Source organism: Eutrigla gurnardus (genome assembly GCF_963514095.1).
Source record: "Eutrigla gurnardus genome assembly, chromosome: 14".
Classification (NCBI taxonomy): Eukaryota; Metazoa; Chordata; class Actinopteri; order Perciformes; family Triglidae; genus Eutrigla; species Eutrigla gurnardus.
Genome location: NC_139937.1, coordinates 1708500 through 1713499, shown reverse-complemented (window position 1 = coordinate 1713499; position 5000 = coordinate 1708500). Strand labels below are relative to the sequence as shown.

General features: G+C 37.3%; 1 pseudogene across 1 annotated transcript in view; it reads left to right on the top strand.

Moving 5' to 3' along the window:
- The window catches only part of LOC311024833, a 1836-nt pseudogene extending 750 nt beyond the window's left edge, over positions 1-1086 (top strand). The window contains exon 2 of the transcript in view: positions 298-1086. The product of the transcript in view is annotated as an uncharacterized misc_RNA (transcript). The remainder of the gene's footprint in view (positions 1-297) is intronic.
- The last annotated feature ends 3914 nt before the right edge of the window (positions 1087-5000 follow it).

Below are 5000 nucleotides of genomic sequence, written 5' to 3'. Positions count from 1 at the left end.
CAAATGTGATGACACTGTATATACTCTCCACGAAGAACGTAACCCCTCCAAAGCAGTATAGGCAGCCTGTTTCACCTGGACTATAAATACAAAAATTATAAGTATAGATACAAGAACATTTGCAACAACAAAGAAATTGCTCACACAACAATGTTCATTCTTGTATCAACACCTTTTAAATAAAGCAGAGTTTCTATACGTCATGAATGAATCAGAGGCGTGATGAGTGAGTCTGTTGATCACAGTTGTTATTTATAGCTTACCGTATCTGTTTCTGCCTCTCTTTCTCTGTCGCAGTTATCGGGACAAGTGGAGCTCAGAGCCAAATAACCATCAGTCAGGAGGGAACATGGAGGGGACTGTGCCGTCTTAGACAGCTGTGCAAAGTCATGGTTCCATGTTCCTTGTGAAAATATCTATAAACAGATCTGCCAGATGGCCGTCATTCAGCTCAACTGAATCCCAATGCACCGGAACGTACCACAGGAGAGGGAAACCTGGGAACTACATAGGGTTAAGAGAGAAAATAACACCAGTACTACATTGTACTACATTGTAGTATTGTTCTAAGTTTAGACAGAAATCAATATTTTTTAACATAAACTAATTGAAATGAAATAAAACGTCAGGTAGACAAACATTTTTGGAGTGTTCCATTTACAATTAATGAGCATCTTATTTAATTCAGTTTTGAGATATTTCATCTGAATGACTTGTATTTGAATGTCAGGTCATCCAGGTAGGCCTATAGCATAGATAGAAAAGATCTTCATATTACAAAGCTGAATGCCATGAGTACTGTCATTGTGTTCTCCAAGTTTACGCACCAGTGTTGTCTGTCTGTGCTGCTCATCTTTGGGAGAGATTTGTGCATTTTTTTTAGAAATGGCAGATTTTCTTTTTTTAAATAGCAGCATAGTTTATTTTAAGGTTGTTTACTCTTTAAGATGAATAATTCAGCTTCCATGCACTGTGACTTTTGAGACTGCTCTATCATCTACCTTGTGTCTATCTTTTTTTCTCTGTCTACATACTTCCACACGACCTGCTGACAGGTTAACCAGTAGAAGTCTGGTCATTGATGTGACTGCATCCTCTGATTATGTTGAAAGAACAGTGGCTGCCAACAAAGCTTGTAAAGATTAAAAATGAAGTCCACTTGTTGTGACCCTTTGTCACGTGTCATGTCATTAGTGTGGACACTGAAGGATTACCGGTACACATTATTTCACCATAAAAAACAAGTCTGTTCCAGTCTATTTGTACATTATACATTCTACTTTATTGAACTTTCTTGATATAGTCTTAGTGTTAATATCTTCTTTATATTGTACATTTCTTGTTAATGCATGTTTATTATCTTTACTGTCTTGCTGCTGTAACACTATAAATTTCCCCACTGCGGGACCATCTTATCTTATCTTGTAAATCAGATAACCTCTAGATGGCGCTGCTCTCTCGGATCCGATTATGGCTGATCGACATCCGTATTTGTCCCGCCTACTTCGCTTTTACCATCCAATCAACGATTACGTTGCTTTGTTGTCGTACGTGAGCTGACAGCGGAACTGAACAATCGAGAGGGAGGCTATCTGCTAGAAACCGACACAGCAAGGTACATTTGGTAACGCACCGCCTTATTTTTAACAATTTTACGGAAGCATTTGCACGCGTATATTATTTTCCAGTGACCTCCACAGTATAGTGGTTTAATTTAAATCGCTAGAAAGGCTGAAAATGAACTGAGGCCTAACGCTAACGGATCAGTGAAGCCTTGCGCTTGGTTACCCGTTAGCAACCGAGCTAGCATGACACATTGAGCTCGAATAACAGCTAACACACATTTTAATGAGTGCTCTTTATCCAAAACTCGCATCTAAAACGATCTAAATGTTTTGTACATTAAGTCCTTCATCTGTAATTTGCATCACCGTCTGTTGACATACATTGATTTCGTTATCTTTATGTTAGCCGGGTGATTAAGTGCTGTTAAGCTAATGTTAATACAGGGATGTGAATCCGGCTGGTTAATTCTCTTCAAACACTACTTTCTTCTGCGTGGTTTTTGATGAGCTCTTAAATCGTAAAGAGTGTCTGTCTCACTGCTTTAAGGCAGTCTCGGTCTATTACTGTTGAAACTTCAAAGTAGTGAGTTATCACCGGCACTCTGTAAGGGTTGGCGTGGGAAACATGTAAACGTGTTAATATTTGTTGCTGAAAATGTGTATTTGTCGTGTTTTGTTGTGTGTGGCTTTTACAGCTTCCATCAAGTTTACTTCACGGCCTTTCTTAGACATTATGCTATGGAAATGTTTTCTCTCCATTGTGAGCAAATCCTCCAATATCCATGAAGTTGGTGCTGAAATGATTAGTGGATTCATTGAACAGTGACTGACAAACGTTTTAAATTTGATTTATTTGAGTTTTAGGCTATTGATTGGACAAAAGAAGCAATTTGGAGACATTATGTTGTCGTTTCGGAGATTGTGATTTTCACACTTTTCTAACGGATTATTTATGTGCTAAATCACATCATTGGAAAGACAATTGAAATATGAAGAAATTATTATTATTTTCTGTCCTAATAGCTGCCCATTCTGTCATATTAGACATTTATATAATTTGAACTCACACTATTTTGTGTTAAAAGAGACATACACATACTGGTTACCAGCCATGGTCTTTTCTTCGTTCTAAAAAAACCCCAAATATTTATCAGTTGGCCTCCTTCACCAATACCTTGCAGCGTTTCTTCTTAAATTTGTTCTTAAGAAAGTTCCTGAGCAGATTCATGACATGTTGTTTAATGGCTGAATTGTTCGGTAAATATGTTCTTATAATGATGAATCCCACTTTCCGCAGATTACCATCTTGTTGATTGATTGGTTGGTTGGTGAATGAGGCACAGTGACATTACTGACTTGCACTGAGAGAACATTTACCAGGCGTGTTACCTTTGCTCCTCCTCGTATGCATTTAACTTTTGAATGCCTGAGCACGAGCTGTGACGAGTGCCATCATTTTTCAGGTTGTACATCCATCTCTCTATATTTACATCTGTACAGCCGTCCCATTCTCCTGAACGCTGTAACACAGGAACACCTGGAGGGATTTGTTTCAAACTCACACTCATGAATTAACTGGTTAAAATGTGGTGTTCAAAGGCCAATGATGAAGTAATGACATTATGGAAAGACATGGAGGTGAATTAGAATAATGTTACCACTGCCCACTGTTAACTGCAATTAGCACCTTTTATGTACAGTTTTACCATTTTGTTTTCCCTACAAGTAGCTTCATACTGTTCCACAGTATCATATATCATCTATTCTGCATCAACTTGTTTCAACTCTACATTGACCCTTTATGGTGTTTACATTGAGTGAGGTCCATTTCTACTTATTCCTCCAAAGTTCAGGTTTTTGAAAGTTAGAGATCTTTTGGGTATGAATAATGTTTGGCTGTACAGCATGAGTTTGTAATTATTGATCTACTGCAGACTGGCGGTTGTCCATCAGGGTTTTCCCTTGCGGTTGTGTGGAGAGAATTTGAGTAAAAATGATAGTCAGGATTAGATCTTTTTTTTTACTTGATCACCAGTTAAAAAAAAAAATGAAAAAACATATAATGTTCCAATGTCTGTGGAGACACTGCTAAATAATTCACCAGGTTGCGTGTTATTAAAGGAGCAATGAATGTGATATTCGGAGCATTAATATTGCAAGTGAACAAATATTTGCTATATTTGCTATGCTAGAGGGTCATTCCGTGTCATTTCATCAAATTTCTGAAAATCTTCCCACCTGACCATCTCAGAATGTCCTGAAAAGTACAAGTTCAAGTACAAAGACACACTTGTTAATAGGAAAAATCCAAAATATTAGGTCTCTACTGTCAATAGTTTTCTCATGAAACATCATTGAATGAAGGGTAGTTTAGACGGTTTTTGGCATCATACTCTGAAAAAACATTTTTAAACAGCAATATCTGGAAAACTATCTCACCTGTGGCCTTCAAAATTTCTACAGTGTATACCTGTTATACCTGTTGTAATAGCCTCCAGACATGAAATATCAGGGGTGTAGCTCAATGATAACCTAGTATGGTAGGTACTTAAAATGTGGCTTGTTGAAATAAAGTAGTACATTTGAAGAGTACACATTACATTACAGGAGAAAAGTCTCTAAAGTTTGATATTGTCTCTATGCTCACTATGAGACAATATGTGAGTTGTGTGTATGATCAGAAATGGTGGATAGGAGGTATCAGAGATGTTTCAGATGAAGATGAAGATGTACTTGTTCAGTTCATGCACCCACATGGCTCTGCCAAGAGTTTCTACTGGCCAAGAAGAGAAGACGTGCAATGTCCCACTGCAGCATAGAATTGCAAGATTTGACGTTCCCTCTACAGAAACTGGGCGCATGTATGCCATCAAAAAAGATGAGCACAACAGAGCAGAGATGTACATTAGACTATTTGTAAAGTGACTGACAAATTAATGAATGTGACGAAGGAATTGGATCTAAAAGATGAAAAATGTGTGATCCCTCATAGTTATTCAATATCAAACTTTGGAGACTTTTCTACTGTAATGTAAAATCTTTATGCTCAAATTAAGATTATTATTTTATTTGGTTGTGTAATTTATATTCTTAAAGTATGACAAAATGTACAGTCTTCAATATTATGCTATGTTTGTTCATGGTTTAAGACATTAAAAGCTGCTTTCAGCATGTTTGACTCACATTCAAGGGCTTATTGCCTCTGTAACTACAACTGTGCTACATTTTATTGTTTTCGTAAGGCTAAATTTATCAGTAGCATTTAGTCACATGTAAGTCTTTGGTAAATGGTAAAAAACACATTTGAATTGCCCTCCTGTGATGTTTACTGGTAGGCTGTTAGGACATGCAGTACCAAAAACGGCCACAAAACCCCCCACCAATATCAGGATTTAAAAAAATCACTGCGACAAATTGAGGCAAAACACCCTCCCG